At 42.6% G+C, this 27,263-nt stretch overlaps 1 protein-coding gene and 1 pseudogene across 2 annotated transcripts in view; both read left to right on the top strand.

Moving 5' to 3' along the window:
- Positions 1-27,263, top strand: part of ST6GALNAC3 (ST6 N-acetylgalactosaminide alpha-2,6-sialyltransferase 3) — a 625,489-nt gene that overhangs the window by 30,137 nt on the left and 568,089 nt on the right. The gene's annotated exons all lie outside the window — the stretch shown is intronic.
- LOC113890646 lies at positions 8,532-8,674 on the top strand (annotated as a pseudogene).

The raw sequence follows: 27,263 nt of genomic DNA, 5'->3' as shown, positions 1-27,263 counted from the left end.
GCAGTCCTGTAGGGACCTGTTAGCTTTCTGTTCTTCCTTTCTGCTAGAGCGTATCTCTTTGGAGATCCTGACGCAAAGCGAATGATATGCTCAGATATTTTTACCCTGTTTCCAGCAGACTGTGAACATAAATCTCTATTCTCCTGGCTCTTCAAGAATCTGTAGAGGGAAAACAGGTGCAAAATGCCATCCCTTTTCTCTGGACTTCCTTTCTTCCCTTGATTCTTATTTAATACCCCCCCCTTATTGATTTTGGGATATTTTTAAGTGTTTCATAAATATTTTGTCTATCTTTCCTTCTTGTCTTTGGTGGAAAGGTTTATCTGGCAGATCTGGCATATCTAGTGGGTTATTCTCAGAAGCAAAAGCTCTCCTTGAAGCTTTTCTCGTCTATCTTAAATTTTTGTGATGAAAAGTTTCTGACATCACAAAGGTAGAGGGAATAGTACAAAGAACTAGGGTCTATACCACCACCCCAATTCAACTATTATCAACTAGTATCATGCTTGGACATGTTCATGATGTATAGGGAGAGAAAATTAGAAAGCAAGGCAGTATTTAAACCCTGAGTCATCCCTTTCCCTCTTTGTTGCATTGGTCGCTCATTGTGTCTGACTCTTTGTGACCCCGAGTCTCCTGGATTGCATACGATTGTTTACTGTCTGAGCTACCAGGTAAGCCATTTAAGTCCAGCATCAGAGACAGGACTTCTGCCGTGGTTACTGCTGTTCTCTCAGCTCATAGAATAGGGTATACCTGGTGTGTATGTTGCAATTTGTGAGCTCCTGTTGAATGAATGAAATATTCTGTAATACCACAGGCTGTTGAAGCTGGAAGAAGCCTTCACTTACCATAATGAACCTTAGTTTATAGAAGGAGATGCTGAAATCCTGAGATCTGAGGATGTGTTGAAGGTCAAGCAGATGCATAGTAGAGTTAGGCCGAGGTCCTATAGCTCAGGGCTCTTTACAAATTCTGTACTTCTTCCTTACTTCGCTAGCTTGTTTAACCACCACTTTTTCTTCTCTTCTGATAACACTGAAGTTTAAGGGCGTTTCATTATAAGTATGATGATATAATATGGCATTAAGACACGACAAGGCAAGTTTTATTGGCCATTACTACATGCCTCAAGTGAGTGGTGAAGCCTTTGACCACTCAAGGCATATATTAATAGCTCCATAAAATACATCCTGGATTGCTAGTGCTATTATCATCTGGCTATTATATTTCCTAAAGTTATTGTACAAATACCACTTTAAAGAATTTTCTTTTTTTTCTTTTTAACTGGGAAGGTTAGCCTTCTTTTATGAGGGACAATTCTTTATTGGTTAAAGAAACTAGAATTGTCAGTTAACTTGGAAATTTCTGAGTACGAGCTTTGGAGTCAGACTCGTCTGTGTTCATATACTGCCTTCTTATTTACTGGCTCTGCAACATTTAGGCAACTTTGCTAACCTCTTTGAGCCTTAGTTTTCTCTCCTGTCATATAACAACAAAATACCTATCCTTGAATTCATATGTGCAAAACACCTAACGCAGTTCTTTGAACATAGTAAGCAGTCAATAAGTCATATATTGTCATTATTATGATGTTTGATCATATGATGTGATGATGAATGCAAAAGAGAGTTTTTTCCTTTGATTAGTCAATTTATTTGTAAGATTAAAAAATGTCTCAGAGTACTAACATTATTTTAATTTCTTATCAATAAAAGAGCTAATATGAGTTGAACATTTGCTCTGTTCCAGAATGTGTACCAAGTGCCTATGTACACTGTTTAATTTAATCCTGGCTTTATGAGATAGATGCTGTTATTATCTTCACTTACAGGTGAAGAAATTTAGAAGTTAAATGATTTGTCTGGGATTTTCAAGCTGATAAGAGACAGAGCTCATGCTAAGCCTGGTATTCTCCTTGCTTGTGAACTTAACTGTTCGGCTGCACTGCCTCCCTCCAGGGCATCCTAAGCTCATAGTGATTCTGGGGAGTTCATTGAAAAGAAAACATGTCTGAAAAAAGTGAAAATTGAGTGGGGAGAACTGGATCAGGAAAATGTTGCTAATGCGAACAGCTCTTGTTAATTCAAGGGACATGAATTTGAGCAAACTGCAAGAGAGAGTGAAGCAGGGAAACATGACATGCTGCAATCCATGGGGTCTCAGAGTTGAACACAGCTTAGTGACTGAACAACAACAATTTGCTAATTTGGAGGCTGATATATGGCTTGGATCAAAGTCTACACTGGTGCTAATTTTGAAGGTAGTCATGGTTAAATAAATGAATCATGTGAACAAAAGAAATGTTCCTATTTAAGTAAATAGATTTTTCCCAAACACTTTACCACCTCTATACATACAAAATTAAATGCAATTTGTCCTAATGTGCTTATGATTGTAAATCCTTCATTTGTTCTCTGCTTGGTACACTTTTGGACATTTGTTGATTACCTTTTTTTAGTATCCACCTTCTTTTTCTCACAGCACCTAGATAATTCTTTTGGGAACCATTTAATACCTCATTCAGTAGTAGTCACCTAATTCGGGAAGAATGGATCCTGATTGGCAAGACCATCTTTCAAACACCATCCTCTTGAGGAGTACTGGTCAATGTTGTCCATGTTCTTAAGAGCCATGTAACCTCTTGAGATTCCTTGGCAGGATTTTAGATGTGTTACATTATAGATCTTCTCTGTAAGCCTGTCTACTATGGGTCAACTTCTCCTTTACCCAGTTATGTGATATCTCTAGCCCTCACTTTCCACATAAATAAATAAATTTATTTATTTGGGGGCCGTAAGGCCTAAATGAGCTGATTTGTCTAGCATGGGGTCTGTCACATAGTGAATACTTAATCAGTGTTAGTTGTTTCTATTATTGGTATTATTATTGTTGTTATGAGTTTTCTTAACACTCTCTTCCAGAGCAATCTTTGTTTCCTCTGTAGGCCTAATTCCCAAAAAACTGAACTGAACAGTGTTGATTAGAGCAGAGAGGCAGACAGAACCATTTTGCAAAGTCTATAAAATGACCTTGAAATTTGTGATTTGTCTTCCTATGCGATGCTTCTGAGACTTGGAGCTCTGTGAGTGAGTCCTGGCCTGCGCTTTGACCTCAGTGGTATGGCTTGTGCTTGGGATGCTGTGTCCTCCATGTGATTCTGTTGATGGCCTGCAGGGCTCTGTGCAGGGATCATGGGACAGTGCTGCCAAGTTCTTCATAAGCTGACTAGCCCTGTTACTTGGTGAGATGAGATGGAGCAGTAGCAACAAAATACTTTTTTTTTGCCTTTTTGAATTAAGCAAACAGAAAAATCCATTATTCAGATATGAGGAATGTTAATTTTTAGATGGTCGAGAGTGGACTTATAATAACAGCAGCAGTCTGGGACAGAGAATGATGACTGAAATCAGAAGGCCGGAGTACATAAATAAATCAAATAATAACACTTCCTGAGCATCTTTATTCCCACAGGCTCACTGCTGCTATCATGGGAAAGACATGTGTGGCAACATTCACTCTGAATTGGGAACACAGATATATGTATATTTCCCTTTGTCTGAGATCTGTACATTCTAAAGAGCCTAAAGATGATTTTTTGCTATCTTCCTGAGAAATTAACTTCTGTCTTTCCCTGCCTGTGAGCCGAGAGAATAGTCATCACATGCTACCCACTCATGACTTCATGGAAAGAAACACAGGCCTCATTCAGAGTCTTCACCAACTGGCAAGCATTTCATTGGTCATGGAGGGAATTTTCACTGCTGTCGTGCACACACATTTCACATCTGAGTGGAGTTGGCCCCTCTGCTGACTAACTTCTTCCCTGACTAATCTCATGAATACAATGGCTAATGAGAATAAAAACAACTATTGCTAATTAAGTATTCATCTAATACATTATCTTTAAAAACAATCTCATTTTGTCCCATAGTAACCAATAACCCAGTGTTGTTATTGGGTTAATAACATTACTAACCCAATTATATTGGGTTAATGACAGGACAGGATAAATAGCTGTCCTGTTTTTATCCTCCTTTCACTGACGAGGGTTTAAACAGAGGCTTGAAAGTGAAAGTGAAAGTGAAGTCGCTCAGTCGTGTCCAACTCTTCGCAATCCCATGGACTGCAGCCTACCAGGCTCCTCCATCCATGGGATTTTCCAGGCAAGAATACTGGAGTGGGGTGCCATTTCCTTCTCCAGGGGATCTTCTTGACCCAGGGATTGAACCCGGGTCTCCCTCATTGTAGGCAGACGCTTTACCGTCTGGCTTGGAGGGTTCAATAACTTGCCCAGGACACAATCTTAAGAAGTGCAGCCCTCTGCTCAACTCCAGATTGGTCTGACACTGGAGAATGTGTTCTTAACAACTATCCTACTCTCCTGTGATACCGTGATGGTTTCTTTGCATTGTAAGTATTGCATGTAGTGTTATGCTCGTATTCTTATTATTCTTGATACGCCTGCTCCCAGTTCCTTCCTGTTTAATCAGTATGCACATCTTTGTGATGAGCCTCTTTTTCCTCTCACCCTACTCTCTAACTCACCTCATGTTTACATAGTCCTATGGGTGGACAGGAGTGGGTAGCCCATGTACACAGGCGTTTAGGATGATGCACTCTGGAGAGTAATGGAAGCTCCAGTGGCAGGTCTAGGTTCTTTTTTCTACCTACTCCTTCCTTCTGCACCCCGGTGTATTTACTGTCTTTGTCCTTTTGCTCCCATATTCCTTTCCATTATCCATGGAGCTCCCACACTCTGACATTCTCTCAGGAGACATTTAGATCTCCTGGCATCTAGGTTACAAATCCCTAATACTTGAAGCAATTTTCAAAAGTGGGGAAAAGAGCTATTTTTTTTTTTTAGCTATATATTTGGACTGTCTGTAGTTGACAGTTATAAAGAGTAAAGTAGTGTTTGGTAAAAGAATTGAGGGACGGAGCAGCAACTTGATCAGAGCCCGGCTCTTACATATGTGATAGTAGTTCAATATCGCCAATTTTCTTTCCACCATCTTCAAGTGCTTCCAAAGAAGATTTGATCATGGAAGGGTTATAACCAGTAGTAAGCTGATTCTCCCTGAGTTCATTTATTCAACAATGAGTTATTGTCTGTTCTTTTTAAGGTTCCTAAATTTCATTGGCTCACTAACCTTTTATCGAAAGCTATGGATTCTTTTCCCCTAAAAATCCACAGCTTTGCATGTAAGACTTGAAGTGATTCATGGACCTTTGAAGTCCATCTGAAGACTCCCAGCTAGGAACCCCAGCTTTGTGATGTACCTCCTTACTGGTTTAATCACATTCTAATCTCCACATCAAGTCCTTCTTCATGTATGAATATATAGAGATATTCAACCCAGATTTTTAAATGGCACTGTACTCAACCAAGTCCTATTTGTTCATCACTGAAACTTTACAAGGCTGTTAAGAAAGGAAGTAACTGTGCAGAATTACTCATAATCAAAGAGATGTCCTTAGCAAAGGCATCATCTTCATTTAGTCAGCCTTCTAAAACTTGGTATGTAGGGTTTCTAAAATGTTTTATGGAGAATTTAAACACTTTGAAATAAAGATCCTAGGAGAGAAGAAAAAGAAAATCTCAGTTATGGTTAGGAATAGTGGGTTAGATAAGTCTCAGTCATTTTGAAAAAAGTAATACCAATACAATGAGTTCTCAACTCTGTAGATGTGTGTGTGTGTGTGTATGTGTAATGTCTGAAGAAAATGATAATTTTTATACCAAAAAGAAAAGAGCATCTTCCTTTGGGGTTCCTTAGTCCACAGTAGCAGAAAGCTGCTACTCTGTGAGGGGTTTCATTGACTTCGTTTTCATATTATTTTGTTGGATGATTTACAGTTTCTCTGACAGGTCTGCTAAAGCCTTTGCATACCTAGGAGAAATCATATATCACTCAGAGCCCTAGAACATAGGAAGAGAACAAAGTGCCTGGGCTTCATCGCTGCTGTGGTTTACACTGACTTCCATCATAAACAGAAGTTGACTGATTACAAAAAAGTGAATAGAATTTTTTGCTGACTTTCTGGTTACACACTTACTGCTTCCTTTCCAGTAAGAGTAACAGGAGAATTCTCAATCTGCAACGGTATTGTGTTTCCATACAGAAAACCAAAACCTTGTATAAATTGAGATGAGATGCAACGGCCATGAGATATTTGTCTTCCATTATTAGGTTTTCCACATCTCCACATTATACCATATATCAGTGGCCACAGGACTGGAAAAAGTCAGTTTTCATTCCAACTCCAAAGAAAGGCAGTGTCAAAGAATGCTCAAACTACCGCACAATTGCACTCATCTCACACGCTAGTAAAGTAATGCTCAAAATTCTCCAAGCCAGGCTTCAGCAATATGTGAAACATGAACTTCCTGATGTTCAAGCTGGTTTTAGAAAAGGCAGAGGAACCAGAGATCAAATTGCCAACATCCGCTGGATCATGGAAAAAGCAAGAGAGTTCCAGAAAAACATCTATTTCTGCTTTATTGACTATGCCAAAGCCTTTGACTGTGTGGATCACAATAAACTGTGGAAAATTCATCAAGAGATGGGAATACCAGACCACCTGATCTGCCTCTTCAGAAATTTGTATGCAAGTCAGGAAGCAACAGTTAGAACTGGACATGGAACAACAGACTGGTTCCAAATCGGAAAAGGAGTATGTCAAGGCTGTATATTGTCACCCTGTTTATTTAACTTATATGCAGAGTACATCATGAGAAACGCTGGACTGGAAGAAACAACAAACTGGAATCAAGATTGCTGGGAGAAATATCAATAACTTCAGATATGCAGATGACACCACCCTTATGGCAGAAAGTGAAGAGGAACTCAAAAGCCTCTTGATGAAAGTGAAAGTGGAGAGTGAAAAAGTTGGCTTAAAGCTCAACATTCAGAAAACGAAGATCATGGCATCTGGTCCCACCACTTCATGGGAAATAGATGGGGAAACAGTGTCAGACTTTATTTTTATGGGCTCCAAAATCACTACAGATGGTGACTGCAGCCATGAAATTAAAAGACGCTTACTCCTTGGAAGGAAAGTTATGACCAACCTAGATAGCATATTCAAAAGCAGAGACATTACTTTGCCAACAAAGGTCTGTCTAGTCAAGGCTATGGTTTTTCCAGTGGTCATGTATGGATGTGAGAGTTGGACTGTGAAGAAGGCTGAGCGCCGAAGAATTGATGCTTTTGAACTGTGGTGTTGGAGAAGACTCTTGAGAGTCCCTTGGACTGCAAGGAGATCCAACCAGTCCATTCTGAAGGAGATCAGCCCTGGGATTTCTTTGGAAGGAATGATGCTAAAGCTGAAACTCCAGTACTTTGGCCACCTCATGCGAAGAGTTGACTCATTGGAAAGGAGTCTGATGCTGGGAGGGATTGGGGGCAGGAGGAGAAGGGGATGACAGAGGATGAGATGGCTGGATGGCATCACTGACTCAATGGACATGAGTCTGAATGAACTCCAGGTGTTGGTGATGGACAGGGAGGCCTGGCATGCTGTGATTCATGGCTTCTCAAAGAGTTGGACACGACTGAGCGACTGATCTGATCTGATCTGATCTGATGGTATAATTGATCAAAGGGGCTCATTATCTAGAACTTCCCATACATCATTCTGGAATGTTCCACTCAAAGGAGAATAAGCACAAGTCCCATCTTCACTGTTTGGTCAATGGGTAGTGTGTTCTGCTCAGTGCCAGAGTAACTTGCTGTAGCATTTTTGGAGAACCCAGATTCCTCTCTGGCCTGGCAGATCCTATCTTAGGCTGAGCGCAGAGAGGCTGCAGCAATATCTGCATTGCTTGCTCCTGGCTTTCTGCCAGAGCACCACGGAGAGCCTGGGTGAAGTCATTCTTCCCTGAAAACCGAGCTGGGAAATTTCTTCTGACATATCGGAATTGACTGAGAAGGTTAAGAAGAGCCTAGCTGAGAATCAGGCTGAGGAGGGTGTTCTTTCAAGTTTAGAAAGGGATCACATTACTCTTACGTCTATGGTTTCCTCTACTAAGAAATTATTAAGATGAATTTCCACTTTAAAAAAAATGGCCATTTGAAAGTACTTGAGAATGTACTAAATTAAACGTTCATTTTTAAAACTGTAAGGCACACTGTGTATGAGAAGATCAGGCAGTGCACTCACAATTATCACTGAAGTTTAATTTGTCTGTTTGCTTATGGGTATCTGGATGGAAATCAGTGGCGCTGGCCATGCTCATTTCTTCTTTCTCTACCTTCTTCCCAAAGGGCCTCGGTATAATTCCTTTTTATCCTTTTAGTTCCTTCATGTTCTATTTTCCACATCCTTTTCTCCCCTGGAATCTTACTCTCAGGAAAGAATCTGATCTCAGTTATCTATACCTTATAAACCTTAATGTGAATGCAAACATGGATACTGATACTCCTGGGGGAATTAGAATGATGTCACTTATTGTGAAATAGAAGCTTTGCTTCTTTCATGAAAGAGATAGAGACCAGTACCTAAATACATTTCAAAAATAAACTTGAATATTTATGAGGCAGGGGAGGTATCATGGTCACAAAAGTAGTTTTCCCATGGTGAGGCTCATCCATTACATTTGGATGTGCTGAGCTGTACAATTTCTCCCAGTTGTGGAAAACTCAATTGCATAAGTTGTCTAAATTAATACTGAGTGTAACAGAGATACCAGATGTGGAAACAAAATCCTGTAGGCGGAGTGTGACCAACAGAACATAGTCACATATAGAAATTTGCAGAAATCTAAGTGAGAGACTTGTATTTCTAGTGGGCATGGAGTTAAGGGGGTTTCTAGCCAGTCTTGAAGATCTGTCTAGATCTTAAAGGACAGATCAGGTGAAGCAGTTCCCAAATGACATTGTTATAAGATTTTATCTGCAAACCTAAAACTCTGATAAAGTCATGGTGGGTGAGCAACTTTATAAGACCATAGAGGGAAGAAGAAGAATCATAAATGTGTTCCTTTTTGCTTCTGATTATACTTTTTGTATTATATGATGACCTCATCCAGCGGTCAACAATGACTTCCTTTTGGCCAAAGGTTATTTGACTGTTTCAGAGAGACCTAGAAAACAATTCCTTGGTTTCTTCTGTGACCATTTGTGACTCACCGATGGCTGTCTTGCCTACTGTTGTTTCCTGGGAATTCTTAGGGAAATCCTGAGACAGACAACTCCTTTGTCTGTAGAAGTTAGCTCTGGAAATGACAAATGAAATTTTTATCTTCAAATAGTACACACTATCTAATCCCAACTGGCTAATAATGTATGTATATTTACCAGCTTCCCTGAAAAAGTATAGGAAGCCTTGGCATCAAGATGTTAACTAGAGTAAGGAGTCCTTGCCTTGTAGCATTTATCAAAATTGCAGTTCATTACTTGTGTAATGGTTGGTTATCAATTCCTTTCCTCAAACAAGGACTCTGTCTTATACCAGGCTCAGAGTAGTGTTAACTAAACTTCTGAGTGATGGAATAAGAGGTGCTTATTTTCTTGTTTCTGCTTTTCTCTAGTTTTACAGCTCCCACTGTAAGCATACTGTATTCCTCATTACAAAATGCAAGTCTTACTAAAATGAAGGGTACATAATTAAGTATTCTCTATTACTTTTAAGAGAAGATATTTCTGCAGCTGAAGAAGAAACCTACATGGAAAGGACTAACAAAGAAAGGGACACATTGAGGAGTGTGTGGAAATGGTAGGTTTCCTCTCTTGGATCTGAGAGCTTGTTAAGTAGAGGAGATATCCTAAAGAAAGCACAGAGTGTGCCAAGATCAAGAGAAGTCCATTCCCACAATAGCAGACAATTGACCTGATGGCTTTGTCTTCACTTAAAATAATGACACAATTCATATTTATTCTTTACCCTTTAGCACTGGGCTTGCTTTTTCAAGGAAAAAAAATACGAGAGACTGTTACTACAGAATCACTTGTTAGATGTATTATGTTTCAGGATATATTTCTAGGCACTTCATAGTGGAAATTTGGCCCTCGGAGCTTAGGCTTGGTTTTCATCTATTTCCTGCATCAGTATATTTTAGTATGTCTTTAAGTAAACTGGGTAGCAAACTCTCACCCCCAATAATTTATGACTGATCTGAATTGCTATGACTATTTTTACTGTCAGAAGAATTTAAATTTACTACATGACAGTCATATTCCACAGTCGCATTTAGTATATTAAAACCACCGGAGAAGTTACTTACACAGAACAAGGGCAGTAGGTCTTCAGTAATGGTCATTTGGTAATGTATCTTTTGATTTTAGGTTGAAAAGAACCTTGATGTTTTGGGGTTTCTGATTTTCAGATGAGTGGCTAATAGCCTATTTTCAGAAAAGCCCTGGGGACAGGAACATGTACTTGGCTTCGTTGAGTGCAGAAACTCTGCTTCTTGGTGGACCGCGGTTTGACTTTGTTTGCAGAGTTGCCGTGGTATAACAAAGCACCCTTTGTGCCTTCGCGGTTGTCCTTGCCAGCCACCACCTGCCAATTGGTTCTTGTCTATGGAAGTGTTCTGAGTTGGAAAATGAGGTGAGAAATACCGTATTTAATTCTAGGCTACTCCTACCTTTTGGATACCATTACATTTGAAAGTTTAGGATTTGGCCTGGTTCACTTGCTCATTTTTTCACTTGAAAATGTGCATTAACTCATTTTTGCTAATTTGCTAACTAATCTTTTAATTTGCTATCAGGGTCCTGTGCTAGGCACTGTGGAATTAGATTCAGAGAGGAGAGATAGGCTGTGTTCTCATTAAGTTTACAGAATTAGAGACAAGAAGAACATCAAATGAAAAGCTACTCAGCCTTTCAAATTTTTTTTAAAATTTTATATTGGGGTATTGTTAATTAACAATGTTGTGGTTGTGTCAACTGTACAGCAGAGTGATTCAGTTATACATACACATGTTATCTATTCTTTTTCCAATTCTTTTCCCATTTAGGCTATTACAGAGTGTTGAGCAGAGTTCCCTGCATCCTACAGTGGGTCCTTGTTGGGTATCTGTTTTGAATAGAGCAGTGGCTACACAGCCTTTTAATTGCAGCTGTGATCTGGTCTGCTGTAGGTATTATGAGAAAGTCTAAGTGGAAGATACACTAGGGGGAAGTAGCTAGATGGGAGGTATGCAGAAGGCCATGACTTTATGAGAAGGCCTTGAAGTAAGAAGGCCTTCTGTCATCACAGAGATACGGTGACTGCCGCTCAGTGCGGGAGAGTGAGTATGCCCTCAGAGAAGATAGAGCAGGGATCAGGGGTCAGATTGTAAGGCTCCTACCCACGTTGAGAACTTTGGACTCTGAACTCCGTGCTTTCAGCTGATTTAAATGTCTCCTTTAGGAAGAATGTGTAGGGAACACATTTCGTTTGCATGTAGTTTGGCCACCCCTCCATTAGCCCCCTTGCTGTTTTGGAAATCGCTTGCCTATCGTTCTATCCCCATGATTATCATGGAGACAGTGGTGTTGCATTAGGCAACTCTGTGTCTCAACCACAGTGGATTTATCCAGGGATTTTTCTTATTTGATCTCCTGGGGTATTGGAATTGATTCTGAGAACGAGAAGCTAGTTTCGTGATGGCTAAAACAGTGGACCAAGGTGAAGAGCTGTTAGGAGGCTGTGTTCTGTTGGGTGGCCTGAGACCAGAATGGAGGAATGGAGAACTGAAGGTGAAATCAGAGAGGCAGAATCCATTCCTGACTCCTCCACATGCTCCAGGCCCTGATTCTAGACGTTTCTAGAGAAAAGCAAAAACAAGAAAATACGTACCTCTCATTCCATCACTCAGAAGTTTAATTAACACTACTCTGAGCCTGGTGTAGGACAGAGTCCTTGTTTGAGGAAAGGAATTGATAACCAACCATTACACAAGTAATGAATTAGAATTCTGATAAATGCTACAAGGAAAAAATATAGGACAGGATGCTATGGCAACTAGAATGGAACTCCTTACTCTAGTTTATATCTTGGTGCCAATTCTTCCTGTACTTTTTCAGGGAAACTGGTACATATACATACATACATTTTATCCATTTGGGATTAGATAGTGCATACTATTTGAAGATAAAAATTTCATTTGTCAGGTCCTTTAGCCTTGGATTCCATAACATAATAGTATTCCTCTAAAAAAGTCTTCTCACCCCACTTTGTGTTAAAACTAGCCAGAGTTAGTTTCAGTGACTAATGTAAAATTATTTTTTTTCTGTGTATAAAGATATTTATAGACATGTATTACAATTTTGCTTTAGGCCCATCTTCTGATTGTAAGTGGGCCTCAAAGCTTGTTAAGTCATGGAAAGTCAATTATCCTCTATTTTAGTTTGAGGATACAAGGGAACAGGAGAAGTTCAGTTCATCTAACATTTCCCAAGAAGGAAAATGTGTTCCAAGGAAAGTCTGCTGCTTAAGCAGAAACACTTTAACAGGATAATTTATGGATCTGAGTGTAAAACCTTAATAAGAAATGATATTTTACCTGTTGTATTCTCTCTCATCTGTGTCTTAACAGCTCACTCAGGCCTTATTTCTTTTTGTAGGTGGTATAAACAGCAGTACCATTAGCATAAATTAAAAATGTGGTTTATTTGTAAGCATGACCAACTGCATTTTCTGATTTCTGTCTTTGCTGCACTCTCAGCTCTTGGAGTGAGCAGCTTTGCTCATGGAGGGTCACTTGCACTGGTCTGGCTTCTGGGTCTTCTAGTTTGCATGAACAGCCTCTGCCAACCACTGCTGAGATTTGAGAAAATGCCACTCTGAAAATAGGCAAATTAAAGACAATTCTGCCATGGTGTGATTACCAGCTGCTCCTCTTACCTGGTTACCGAGCTCACTGTGAAACTGTACAGAACAGTAGAGAAAAACAGGATCTGTGGATTCAGGTCTGTGTGGAAACCCCACCTCTGCTTTTCTCACACTAAGTGATTTCCAGCAAGTTACCTGCTCTTTCTAAATCTCAACTTGCTTATCAATAAAATGGGTTACTAATAGTACTTAGTGCATCAGAATGGTATGCTTCAGTAAAATAATACTTATGAAGCCATAATAAGCTTTTAAGTACTGCTGCTGCTGCTGCTGCTAAGTCACTTCAGTCATGTCCAACTCTGTGCGACCCCATCGACGGCAGCCCAGCAGGCTCCTCTGTCCCTGGGATTCTCCAGGCAAGAATACTGGAGTGGGTTGCCATTTCCTTTTCCAATACATGCATGCCTGCTAAGTCGCTTCAGTCATGTCTGACTCTGTGCCACCCTAGGGACAGCAGCCCACCAGATTCCTCTGTCCACTGGATTCTCTAGGCAAGAATACTGGAGTAGGTTGCCATTTCCTATTCCATTTAATTACTAGTATTGCTCATTATATTATGACTGTTATTATGTAAAGCAGTTACCACAATGCCTAGAATTTGATAAATGTTGTGGCTTTTTTATTCTTAAAATGTACATATCCATATCTTTAAAAGTTCAGTGGGTAAACATCTTACCTGTCCTTTCTGTCCCTGTACAGCAGGTGAAGAATCCCTGACTCGTTCCAACATCTCATTTTATAGGTGGAGAGACTGAAACCCAGAAGAGCCGCAGTTTCTTAAGGTCAAGCAGTGCCTGGCAGAGCTGGTTGTGGAGCTCAGGGACCTCGTTCTTAATTCAGTTTTATACACACAATGCCGCCTATTTCATGTATAGAAGATAGCACATTCTTTGGCTTCACTGATATGTATATGGAGGACACATGACATTTGTGAAAGATACTGTTTGAGGCCATCCCAAACCTTCAGATTTGTGAATAAGGAAATGTTAATATAGATCCTTGTTTGTCCCAAATTATATTTCTGTTAGAGATCACGTGTTTCCTGTGCAGAGCCTTATTTACTAAAGTATCTTCCTTTGCTCGGTGGCAAATTTTCCTAAGAAATCTGAGTTTGTAATCATTCCCAGGTATTATTGCACCCAAGAACGGGGAGGGAATCTCCAAGTTTTATTGCCAGAAAGATTCTGGGCACCTGGATTCTAAATGATTGTCCCAAACACTTCTTGCATTATCCGATGAGCTGTTTGTACTTCAGTGAAATCTTACATTAGAACATGTCATGGATCTTTGGGATTGCTCGTGAATAATTGAAGCAATGATTGTTAAGTCCTTTCATTCCAGACATTTACTCTATGATGGCTCCATTATACTTGACATTGGTCAGACTACTGCATTGCATGGAAGGCTGTATTTTAAGAGGACTACAGCCAAACATAGTACACATAGGAGCAAGCAAAGAGGATGGGAAGAATTCTAGGAGTTGAGTTCTGTGACAGAGGGTAAATGAATGGGGTTTATTTGACCTGGAAGAGAGGTGAGGAGGGGTAAAAAATCTGCCTTCACGTAAGTTCATCTGCATCACTTTGGGATGCCGTATGATATTTCTCCTTCTCTGTCTGACTTACTTCAGTTCAGTCGCTCAGCCGTGTCCGACTCTGTGCGACCCCATGAATCGCAGCACGCCAGGCCTCCCTGTCCACCACCAACTCCCGGAGTTCACTCACTTACAGTATAACAATCTTTAGGTCCATCTGTGTTGCTAGAATGGCCTTATTTCATTTTTTTAATGGCTAAGTAATATTCCATTGTATGTATGTACCACCTCTTCTTTATCCATTCCTCTTGATGGACATTTACATTGCTTCTATGTCCCGGCTGTTGTCAATGAACACTGCAGTGAGCATTGGGGGTGCTTGTATCCTTTTGAATTTTTGTTTTCTCTGCATATATGCCCAGGAGTGGGATTGCTGGGTCATATGGTAGTTTTATTTTTAGTTTTTTTTAAGGAACCCAATACTGTTCTCCATAGTGGCTGTATCAGTTTATAGTCCCACCAACAGTGCAGAAGGGTTCCCTTTTCTCCACACCTTCTCCAGCATTTACTCTGTGTAGGTTGTTTAATGATGGCCATTTCTGACAGTGTGAAGGGATGCCTCATTACAGTTTTGATTTACATTCTCTCATAACTAGTGATGTTGAATGTGTGTCACGTGTTTTTTGGCCATCTATATGTCTTCTTTGGAGAAATGTCTGTTCAGGATTTTTGACCTAACAGAGCTCCTGATTCCTGTTCCTTCCCCAGTATTCTCTGTCTCAATAAATGGCATCATAGTCAACTCAGGTATATGAGTTTCCTATTGCTGGTGTAACAAATTACTACTAACTGAAAACAACACTAAATCCATGTCACAGTTCTGGAGGTCAGAGTTCTAAAATGGGGTGGCAGGGCCACGGTCCCCCTGAAGTCTTCGTCTCATTGCCGTTTTCAGCTTCTGGAGGCTGCTTGTACTCCTTGGCTGCTGGTCCTGCATCACTCTGACCTTTGCTTTCATTGTCACATCTCCTTGTCTGACTCTGACCTTCCTGTCCCCATATTTTCTTTCTGAGGACCCTTCAGATACATTGGGCCCACACAGATAACCCAGGATAATCTCCCCATCTCAACATCCTTAATTTAAACACATCAGCAAGTTTCTTTTAACATGGAAAATAACATGTTCACAGGTTTGGAGATTAGAATGCAGATAACTTTGGGAGCCATTATTTGGCTTACTACATCTTCCCTGGTGGCTCAGATGGTAAAAAAAAAATCTGCGTACAGTGCTGGAAACTAGGTTCAATCCCTGGGTCAGGAAGATCCCCTGGAGAAGGGAATGACAACCCACTCTAGTATTCCTGCCTGGAGAATCCCATGGACAGAAGAGTCTGGTGGGCTATGGTCTATGGGTCACAAAGAGTCAGACACAACTGAGTGACTAACGCTTTCATACCAAGTTCTAGGGCCATAACTATGGTGTTACCCTCTGTTTTTCGTTCATCCAGTCCATCAAGTCCTGTTGCTGCTACTGCTAAGTCACTTCAGTCGTGTCCAACTCTGTGCGACCCCACAGACGGCAGCCCACCAGGCTCCCCCGTCCCTGGGATTCTCCAGGCAAGAACACTGGAGTGGGGTGCCATTGCCTTCTCCAGTGCATGAAAGTGAAAAGTGAAAGTGAAGTCACTCAGTCATGTCTGACTCTTGGCAACCCCATGGACTGCAGCCCACCAGGCTCCTCCGTCCATGGGATTTTCCAGGCAAGAGTACTGGAGTGGGGTGCCATTCTCTACTATTATGACCTCACCCACCACATTTTCTCACCTGTACCACTGACGCCCAAGCCTTTTCATTTGGTTGTCGTGTGTCTGCCCTTGCCTCCCTTACTGTTCTCCTCTCAGAAGCCAGAATGGCTTTTAAAAATGTGAGTCAGGTCACACCACTCCTCTGCACAAGCCGTCCAGGAAGTTTATATCTTACTCAGAAAAAAAAAAAAAACATCCACATCCCTTTCCATGAGTTATGGGCCTTACCCTTTGGCCCACTCAGCCTTGCATTTCTTACCTCCTCTCCTCTCTCTGCCTTGCTCTCTGCTCCAGCCACACCAGTTCTCTTGCTGTTTTTTAAACTTGCCTGGGACATTCTTCCCTCAGATATCTACATGGCTCCTTTTCTCCCTTCTTTCATGTCTCTGCTCACATTTTACCTCCTCAAAGCTCTAAGAAGCATTGCTGTAGGGAAGTAACAAAGACCATAAGCAGATAGTTACTGTACTATTGAGTTAAGAATGGGCAGAGTGGGAAGTACCAGCTGCCCAGGGCGGGGCATCAAATCTGAGTGAGTGTGAGTGTGCTTCAGTTCAGTTCAGTTGCTCAGTTGTGTCCGACTCTTTGCAACCCCATGAACCACAGCATGCCAGGCCTCCCTGTCCATCACCAACTCCCGGAGTCTACCCAAACTCCTGTCCATTGAGTTGGTGATGCCATCCAACCACCTCATCCTCTGTTGTCCCCTTCTCCTCCTGCCCTCAATCTTTCCCAGCCTCAGGGTCTTTTCAGATGAGTCAGCTCTTCACATCAGGTGGCCAAAGTATTGGAGTTTCAGCTTCAGCATCAGTCCTTCCAATGAACACCCAGGACTGATCTCCTTTAGGATGGACTGGTTGGATCTCCTTGCAGTCCAAGGGACTCTCTAGAGTCTTCTGCAACACCACAGTTCAAAAGCATCAATTCTTCGGTGCTCAGCTTTCTTTATAGTCCAACTCTCACATCCATACCTGACTATGAAAAACCATAGCCTTGACTAGATGGACCTTTGTTGACAAAGTAATGTCTCTGCTTTTTAATATACTGTCTAGGTTGCATATGTATTTATTTATTTTTGGCCGTGCTGGGTCTTCGCTGCTTTGTGTGGGTTTTCTCTAGTTGCGGCGAGTGGGGCCTAGCTCTTTATTGCTTGGGCTTCTCATTGCAGTGGCTTCTCTTGTGGAGCACAGGCCCTAGGTGTGTGGGCTTCAGTAGTCTCGGCACACGGGCTCAGTAGTTGTGGCTCTTGGGCTTAGTTGCTCCATGGCATGTGCAATCTTCCTGGACTAAGGATAGAACCCATGTCCCTTGCATTGGCAGATGGAGTCTTGTCCAGGATGCCGCCAGGGAAGTCCTGTGAGTGTGTGTTTACTTGTGGCACTAAAGGGTTTGGTAGAGTGGCATTGACAGAAAAAGCCAGCAGAAAGAGATAATAGCTGAGGTAAGCTTTGAGGAAAGGAGCAGGGATTTTAAGAACAATAATCATAGCTACCACTTATGGTAGTATGGTAGTATTACACACCTGTAGTGACTTCACTTGCACTTTTCACTTTCATGCATTGGAGAAGGAAATGGCAACCCACTCCAGTGTTCTTGCCTGGAGAATCCCAGGGATGGGGGAGCCTGTTGGGCTGCCGTCTATGGGGTCACACAGAGTCGGACACGACTGACACAACTTAGCAGCAGCAGCAACAGTGGTTAATCACAGAGTCAGGAATGACTGAGAAACTAACATTTACTTACTTATTTACTTAGTGGTTAATAAGTGATAGTGATCACTTATTCTTCTTAGCACATTTTAGGGCCAGTGCTACTCATTTTATTTCCTATTACACTTATTCAGTACATTAACTCATGTTAATCCTCACACACCTCTGTGAGGTTGGTATGGTTATTCTCCCCATTTTTCAGATAAGAAAACTCAGTTGTAGAGCTCATTTGCCAAAGGTGACACAGCTAGCAAATGTCAGCAGTGAAATTTGGATTTTTCTTCAAAGCCTAATCTATTAACTACACAAACACTATTCTGCCTCTCCTCTTAAGGGGGTGTGTGTGTGTGGTGGGGGGAGGTGCGTGTATGTGCGTGAGAGGGAGGGGGCCCACCAACTGTGTGTTATTATTAAAGTATACAATAGGAGGTGGGGAAAATAAGGGCATATGAGACACAAGGCCGGCAGGATAGGCATGGTTCTGCTTCCATTTCCTAGGTTTAAGTATCAGGCTTTTCCTCTTTACTCTTTCCTCTTTCCTCACCCCCAGGGGTGAGATTTCTAAGCAACAACTTTTGTTGGAGTTATCCAAAGAGAAAAAGAATGCTTAGTTTCAGGTGCAGCTATGAGGCCTCAAAAGCTGGAGAAGTGAGGCCAGCAAATTGAGCTGGGCTCCTGACGTGATTGCCGGAGTGCCAGGAGGTCCTGAGCTGGGCAGTTCGATTCACCTCCATCTGCCCTTCCTTTTGGGGGGCCCATCTCACTGACGATGAGCTTGCGGTGGGAGGAGAGCCCGAGCTGAGTCCTATTGGTGTCCCTGTGATGAAGAAATCACATGCACCCTTTCAAGGTGATGTGACGAGGCGACTAAACAATTTTGAGAAGCTCCAGCTGGAAATCTGGTTAGATGACATTGACTGGCCAGGGAGGGGTTGGGTGCAGTCCCCCACACCTGACCTTGCATAATGTAGCATGTCCCCGGATGGTGACATGCAGTACTTCATGTACTGTATATTAAAAAGCTGTATTCGCTTATTCCTAGCAGGGAACCAGCTCTGACCTGCATTTTACAGCAGCTGTCTGCTGCACTGTTCAGCATCAAGCATGAGGTCAGCCTGTCCCCAGCGTCTTTTCCTTTTGTGACAGTGTTATAAAAAATGCTCCTTAATTGTTCCTATTCTCCCTCATCTGGATTTGATATCCTGCTTGCCACCTAGGCTTTTCAGAGAGCTCCTGTTGATCATACCCTTCTTCAATTTTTATTTGTTTAAGTAAAATGTGGAGAAAGGTAAAATGTTTGTGTGTAAACCACAAATCTACATTGTCCAGGTGGCAGCTGCTAGCTACATGTGGCTCCTGAGCAGCACTTGGAATATGGCTAGTCCAAGTAAGATCTCCTCTAAGGGTAAGATACACAGTAGATTACAAAGGCTCCATGCCACAAAAAAAAAGAATGTACAATACCTGATTAAGAATTTTTATATTGATTCCTTAGTGAATGATAATATTTTGCTTTATTATATTAAAGTCTGATACTCAAGGGTATCCCAGGTAGTGCTAGTGGTAGAGAACTTGCCTGCAAATACAGGAGATGTAAGATGCAGGTTTGATCCCTGGGTTGGAAAGATCCCCTGAAGGAGGGCATGGCAACCCATTCCAATATTCTTGCCCAGAGAATCCCATGGACAGAGGAGCCTGGTGGGCTACAGTCCATAGGGTCGACAAGAGTCAGACATGACTGAAGTGACTTACCCTGCAGATGAAACTAAAGTTTATTTCCTATATATTTTTTACTCGTTGAATGTAACTGTAAGGAAATTTAAAATTATAAATGTGGCCTACATTTGTGGTTTGCAGTATACTTTTATGGGACAATCCCTCTCAGCCTAATGAGATTTCTGTCTGCTGTAATCCATTCTTGGAGCAGAAGATCAAGTGAATTAAAAATTCCCCATCCTCTCCTCGCCCTTTGCCTTTGTGGTCCTGGACCCACTGATTAAATCCTGTTCGGGTATTAGGCACTGGGACTGTTGATTGCCAGGTGGCTGCTGGTTGACACTTGGCCTCATTTCTACCATCCTCAGGCCTTTCTCTGGGCTTCTCAGCAGACTGTTCTCAATCTGCCAGCCCTAACTGTGAGCCATTTCGCAGTTCTGACCTCAGCCTTCTTTCTCTTCCCTTCCCTTCTCACTTTATACTTCCCTTGGATGATTCTGTCCGTGTTCCTGGCTTCATTTACCATCTTCAGACTGGTGATATACAAATTTGTGTCTTCTGCCCCAACTCCTCTCCTGATATCATTAATTCAGCTGCTGGATAGATGACTGCGTTGAGTTGCCCTGCAGGTCCCTCAAAGCTCAGCATGTCCTCAGTGGGACTCTGACTCTTTGTCCCATGTTAGTTTCTGTCCCATTTTGTCTTCAAGTCTTAGGAGTCATGGTAACATCCATCCATTTCTCCAAGGCAGGTACCCAAGCAATAACATCTTTGGTGCCTGTCTCTTACATCTCTACGTCTAGTCAATACCCAGGCTCCATCAGTTCTGCTAAATCTTTTTGAGTCCATGCTCTTCTCACCACATTCTCTGCTACTGCCGTAGCTCAGGACACTGTTTTCTTTCTATCTCTGTGTGCCTTAGTTTCCCCACTTCCTTCCTCTTTGCCTCTAGTCTTGCTTCCCTCCAGGTCCTTCTCTTCAGTACAACCAATATGATCTTTGTAGGACATAAAAGTCCTTGCTTTTAGGATCAAGTCCATATTCCTTTATGTGGCCTACAAGGACCTGTGTTTTCTGGATTCTGCTAGCCTTTCCAGCCTCATCTCTTGGCTTTCTCCCCACCAGCCCCATTCCCTATCCACTATCCAAACCAGACTTTATGCCTCACAGGACTCCCTCCCTTCCCTTGCTGGCTTTCTCAGTTTAGGTTAAGCATTCCCACTGTGCTCCAGGCTTCCTCTACCACTGTTCTGATGATGCTGCTGGGCCATAACTGTTGGTTTAATTGTCTTTCTGTGCCCTTTAGTCTATGAATCCAGGAGATCAGGGAGTCTGTCTTTCTTGTTTATCTGTATCACAAGGGCCTGTGCAGTGTCTAACTCATGCCAGGAACTTCAGTAAATCTTCATGGAGTAAATGAATAGCTAATTCAACTATTGGAGGTGGTTATAACATTGGATGAACTTCCCAAGTGGATCCGTGAGTAAAGAATCTGCCTACACTGCAGGAGATGCAGGTTTGATCCCTGGGTTGGGAAGATCCCCTGGAGGAAGGCATGGTAACCCACTCTAATATTCTTGCCTGGAGAATCGCATAGACAGAGGAGCCTGGTGAGCTTCAGTCTATGGGGTCGCAAAGGGTCAGACATGACTGAAGTGACTGAACATGCACGCGTGCATAACATTGGACAGGAAGTGGAAGTCGGACTCACATCCCTTGGCTCCTTGCCTGTGGGTGGGGTATGAGCACAGCCACTCAGAACAGTGCTGGCTGGCCAACAATGCTAGACTGGCTTCTGCTCCACCAGCTAGCTGTTCACTGTTTAGTGACTGGATCGTGAGGAGGCACAGAATCCTAGCAATCATTTGTGAAGTAAAATGAAAGTTCAGTCGCTCCATCAGAGTGGGTTGCCATTCCCTTCTCCAGGGCATCTTCCTGACCCAAGGATTGAACTTGGGTCTCCTGCATTGCAGGCAGATTCTTTACCTTCTGAGTCACCAGGGAACTGGCACATACTGGTGAAAGATCTGGTGGGTGAAAGAGTTCACATTTAATGATTCAGAATAATTTTTATTTGTGTCTGTATGTATCTGGGACCTTCATTTACCTGTTTTGCTCTTACCTGAGCTTCCTAAGACCCATTGGCAAACTTGAAACACTTTATGATTGAAATGTACATGAGACAAGATCCCCGTGGGAACTCTTCTCTTCTGTCTGTGCAGCATTTACCTGGCACTCCTGGGAAGGTGTATTTAACTTCCAGACAGTTTCAAGCAACAATGGCCAAGTGTGAGATGGAGATAGTTACACAACATGAAACATACAAGATGGGCTTTGTTTCTCACCTAACAGTGTATTTCATGTCTCCTTGAAGATGTGATTTAGAGATGTTCTCTAAGTTAAATAAACATTTAGTGTCCGATTCGTTCTCACTTCGTTCCTCTGCAGGAAGACACAGGTGGCCTCTCACTGTGCTTCTGGGCTGTGTTTGCACGGCGTCTGCACTGAATCCCACCAAGTTACTCACAACTTCCACAAGGTCTGAGGATTTGACAAGGTTTAGGTCTGGACACAGCAGAATGATGAAACAGTGAGTGCTGGTGATCAGAATATGTGTGGTGGTTTGGGACTCAGCTTCACACTGAACCCCTTCCAACTTGCAGTGCGAGACTCTGTGGTCCATCTGGAAGGAGCCATAAAGCTTCTTTTGTCATCTTGTTTCAGTACCTAGAACACATTCAGAAGATCAGAAGTGGGTTTCTCTGTACAAAAAAGCATGTGTTTCCCATCAGCAGACAGCAGACTCCTTTGTAGCTGGATTAAGAATCTTTGTTGTGGACTGCTCCTGGCATTATCTCAGCTTTTGCAGGTCTGGGGGTGACTCCTTTTCGTTTCTATGCCTTCTCTTTAACAGCAAGATCTACTTCCTCCTGATATATTTTTAAGTACCAGTCAGGGTGTGACTTGTTCCCTTGTGAGGGTGGTGATGCCCACCACCCCCGTCTCCTACTCTAATTTCCAGTTTCTGTGTTAGAGTCTTATTTAGATAGATGGAACCAATTGAGTGGGCCCTGCTGAAGAGCCATATTCAGTTACTGTAAATCTTCCTCCTGGCGTTGCAGACAGCGAGATCTCCTGGGATTTTGTTGGGAAATCTTATTGGATTTGCAAGACTTAAGTTAATATAGAAACCCTCCCCAAATAGTAAAGGGCCTCATTTCTTTGCCTTGAAAGATGTTTTCAGAGTCTGTCTCAAGAGTCTTGCTGATAAGGAAGTTACTTCTAATATTTCAAGAAAAACAGAACACACAAAGCCTTCTATTTTCTTAATACTTTGCCTCTCTGTGCCCTCTTTAGTGTCGTTTTTATGCTTTTCCTCTACATTTCTTTCCCTCTTTCTCTCACTCACTCATTAACCTTAGGCCCGTGTTTCAAATGGACTTAATTACTAGCCATGAAACTTGGTAGTGACATCCTTAAGGGAAAAGTCTTTCTTCTTTCATTCCACTCCCCACCCCACCCTTGACCCTTTCGTGAGCAGCGAATATCTCTTACAGATGTAAGTGAATATGTTTCATGATGAAGTATGTTTTTTCCTAATCAAGTGAGCATCTCCTTGCTCATATAAAGGGTGCAGTTCTGTTGCTCTGAGAAGCAGCATCTAACAGAAGACAGAGTGTTGGCCTTGGAGTCAGAACCATGTTAGAAACCCTGCTCCATCTTTATTTTGAGCACATTATATCACTGCTCTGCATTTCCATTAATTTGTCTGTAATACAAGGATAATATCTACCATGCCATGTTAACATTAAGGACAGTATGCTGCTGCTGCTGCTACGTCGCTTCAGTCGTGTCCGACTCTGTGCAACCCCATAGACAGCAGCCCACCAGGCTCCCCTGTCCCTGGGATTCTCCAGGCAAGAACACTGGAGTGGGTTGCCATTTCCTTCTCCAATGCATGAAAGTGAAAAGTGAAAGTGAAGTCGCTCAGTCGTGTCCAACTCTTAGAGACCCCATGGACTGCAGCTCACCAGGCTCCTCCGTCCATGGGATTTTCCAGGCAAGAGTACTGGAGTGGGGTGCCACTGCCTTCTCCAAGGACAGTATACATACTGTAATAAGTACCTAGCATATAGTGGACATTCAAATAGTAGTTCTAAACAACTTTAGCCAGGATCTTTGATAAATGTCTTCTTTCAGCCTTCTTGAGTCCAGGAGCCTTTGTAACCTTCATGCCTTCAGTAAACTATATATATATAAAAGATATATATATAGATATATATTTCTATATCTATATCTATCTATCTATATGTATATATCTTTTGTTTCGAAAACTCAAAGACATGTAAGACAGTGGTTAAAACAAAATCCAGAGTTTCCCAGGTCTTCAGTGATGTTTTTAAAAGGAAAGTTTTGAGGCAGGAAATAAGATTTCTGGAATCATCTTTAAGATTTTTGTGTGCTCATGGTAATTAGCTTCATAAAATGCATGTCCTCAAAGATGTGGGTGGATGTGTAAACAAGGAAGCTGGTGTTCCAGGAACCCATGCGTCATGGAAGGCCCAAACAACTCCCTCTGAGGAAGAATATCCCTGGGACTTGGGCTTTAATCAACATGAGAAGCCATCATGGGGGCCCCAGGCCATTAGTAATATTTCTATTGGCAGCAGAGTGATACTGTATCTGCTTGGCTAAAAAATATGAATTTTCTACTCTCTTAATAACAGACGGTGGTGAAGGGGTACATAGCATCTGTTATGGGCTGTGTGTTTGTGTGCCCTCCAAAGTTCACATGCTGAAACCCTAGTCTTCAGTCTGATGGTATGTGGGCATGGAGCCTTTGGGAAGTAATGAGATCATGAGGGTAGAACCTTCGTGATTAGATTAGTACCCGTATAAGAAGAGATGGGGAGAGTGTGCGTCCCCTCTGTCTGTCTCTGTTTCTGTCTTTATCTCTCTGTCTCTCTCTGTCCTTTGTCTCTGTCCTCATCCCTGTTTCTGTCTGTCTCTCTCCTTTTTCTCTTGGCCATGTGAGGATCCATCAAGAAAGTGGCTCTCTATACACCAGACAACGGATCTGCAGCACCTTGATCTTGGATTTTCCAACTTCCCGCACTGTGAGAAATAAATGTTTATTTAAACCACCAGTCTATGTTATTTTTTTTTAGCAGCCCAAACTGACTAAGACAGCAATGAAAGGGGCTGTGGCAGGTAGTATGTTATTCAAATAAAGTATGTAGACTTTATTGCAAATCTGAAATGGAAATAAAATCAAGAGTCTGTATTTATTTATAATAAACTTTGTGTGTTAAGTGAGCTTTTCTGTTCTCATGTTTTACTGTGTGTTGAAATAATAAACATTTATGATATTCTTATGGCTTGTAGTGTTTTCACCATTTTATGTGGATTATCTTATTCATTCTTCACCATGGTGCTGAGGAAGGTATTATTATTTTCAGTAGCATCAAGAGGTTAGAATAAAGATACCACAAGGGCGCTTGGTAATGTGTCGGTGGTCTCTGTCTTCTGAGATTTCAGTGATGAAAGGGCTGTCTGCTCATTTGGGGAGGCAGCCTCCTGTTAGTGTTATGAGCCATGGATTGTGTGTCTGGGGTTCTCCACACAAGGTAGGTGACCTGTGGGCACAACTTCCAGCTGTTCCCATTACCTTAGAACATCCACAGTCTTGATCACATCTTTAAGGTCCTGTATGAGTCAACTTTGTCTTTTGTAATTCACCCCATATCTATCTTTTTCCTTAACCAGCTTTGTTTCCACATAGCAGGTGTTGCTACTTGACATTGCTATGTGTAGGACAGGAAGATCCAGCTACAAGCACCAGATGAGGAGTCTTACCACATGGATGATGGCAAAGAGCATGACAATGCCAACCACAGACCTTAGCTCACAGCAGCACCTTTGCGCTCCAAGTTTCCAAGGAGGACTTAACGCACAAAGTGCTGGTTGGAACAGTGCTTTACTTAGAAGGGAGAAGTGATGCGGCAGGATCGGCATCTGTGGTGTGTCCTTGTCTCTCATGGCCAGCGGGTCACTCCTGATAACTGACACGTGGGCTGGACTGCATATACCCCGCTGAAGTTGAAGACCCCCTTCTCTTCCTGTGGAGAGGGCAGAGGGCAAATATACTGGTGGGGCTCACCAAGTGCCGAATAAAACACATGCTTAGGCATTACAAGGAAGTTCACTGCCTCCTGGAACACGGGATGATTTCTCCTAATGAGGAAGAGTGTCAGGCCAAGTAGCAGCTTGGCACCTGGCCTCCATATAAGGGAATGTTCCAGGCCCAAAGCACCCACTGGCAATCCTGGGGAGAGGATGCAGGTCATGTAGTGGCTGCTACCCCAACAGTCCACCCCCTGCCCTCAGCGTGATGCTAGGAAAAGCAAAGCTTGTCACACTCAGCAGGACCATTGGCCACCCTGCACATGAGGCAGAGAGATATTCTGTGTGGTTCATGCCCCACAGAGCCCCACAGCGCCTGCCCAGTGGAAACAGCAGGTGGTCAGGGCCACTAACAGGACCTTCTGAAGAGGTCAGACTTTCTTGGGAGTATGACACTCAGCCAAGAGCCCAGATGTTAGAGTTTAGCTAGCTGGAAAGGTCAAAGTGAGTGTACAGGAAACTGGATTTACTGATGATAACTGTTCTGCCTTGGCGTGATTTTTCTCCACATAATTCTTTAATTTCCCCAAATTGTTGATGTACATGCAGCAGGAGGTGTTGGCTAGAACACACTGTTCTGCGAGCAGGTAACCCCACAGTGGTCTGGTTACGCATCAGCAGCTCGGCTGGTGAGTTCAGTGAGCCCTGTTGGTCCTGAATGGCCTGGATGGTGGAGTTAGCCATTTCTGCCATGGTCAAGTAGAGGGTGGGTATCATCATTTCTAGGGCCCGTGTGCTATCCTGGTATTTAATTTCAGACAGTTGAGTGGAACCAACTGTCAGTCTTCCCCTTGGGAAGGATGTCACCTGCCACCCTTCAATGGGCCAACAGAGTGGGGACCCTCTAACCTGTATGCAGTTACGCACCCAGATGGTAGGTCTAAGACCCTGCAGCAACAAGACTTCTCCAGGGAAAGGCCACAGCCCATCAAGGACCACAAAGAAGCATATCTCGAGTGAGAGCCAGTGACTCACACTAGGGAGTGGTGGTTGTATGTCATTGACTAATGCAGTTATACCTTGTCTCTGCCTGCTGTTGCCAGCTTGTGGCTTGAAGAGGCAACTTATCCTTCTGCCCAGATTGCCTGTATGAGTCAGCAACACCTGACTCCCTGCAGAGTCCTTTCTAATTGTGTTACACGTGCCATTAACAGATGACAGTGGAGTCATCCTGCATCTGAACTCGTATCAGCAGAGTCACGCAGAGGACAGATCCATTGATGGCCCATGTCTTAAGTATCGGCCAGGCCACCAAGGTGGGAGACTGAAGCAATACAGCCCTCAGTCTTTGGTGGCAGATACACTTTGTTTCAAGGCATATTCCTTGGCCATAGCAGGATGAGGGTGTTGTCAATCTAGGCATCACCATGGGTCTTGGGAAGGAAGAGAGAGGTCAGTGCCCCAATCCCCATACCTCCCAAGGCAGGAGACGCTCCTTTTGTCGCTTGAAGCATGGAGTGTCTGGGGATGGCCACCCAGGCTGTCTGTCCT

Source organism: Bos indicus x Bos taurus, chromosome 3 (genome assembly GCF_003369695.1).
Source record: "Bos indicus x Bos taurus breed Angus x Brahman F1 hybrid chromosome 3, Bos_hybrid_MaternalHap_v2.0, whole genome shotgun sequence".
Lineage (NCBI taxonomy): Eukaryota > Metazoa > Chordata > Mammalia > Artiodactyla > Bovidae > Bos > Bos indicus x Bos taurus.
The sequence above is the reverse complement of the archived record's forward strand: the minus strand, read 5'-3'. Positions and strand labels throughout refer to the sequence as shown.